This window comes from Propithecus coquereli, unplaced genomic scaffold (assembly GCF_000956105.1).
Source record: "Propithecus coquereli isolate 6110/MARCELLA unplaced genomic scaffold, Pcoq_1.0 Scaffold31, whole genome shotgun sequence".
Lineage (NCBI taxonomy): Eukaryota > Metazoa > Chordata > Mammalia > Primates > Indriidae > Propithecus > Propithecus coquereli.
The window spans coordinates 2,781,504-2,781,810 of record NW_012148730.1 but is presented as its reverse complement, the minus strand read 5'-3'; positions in this window follow the sequence as shown (position 1 = coordinate 2,781,810).

Genomic DNA, 307 nt, shown 5'->3' with positions numbered 1-307 from the left:
GATTGCTTTGGCTATATGAGGTCTTTTCTGGTTCCATACAAAGCGTAGAATTATTTTTCTAGATCTGTAAAGAATGATGATGGAACTTTGATAGGGATTGCATTAATTCTGTAGATCATTTTAGGTAGTATGGACATTTTGACAATATTGATTCTACCAATCCATGAGCAGGTAGGTTTTTTCATGTGTTTCTATCTTCTACAAATTCTTTCCTTAGTGTTTCATAATTTTCCCTGTATATGTCTCTGACATCTTTCATTAAATATATTCCTAGATATTTAATTTTCTTTGAGGCTATTGTAAAAGG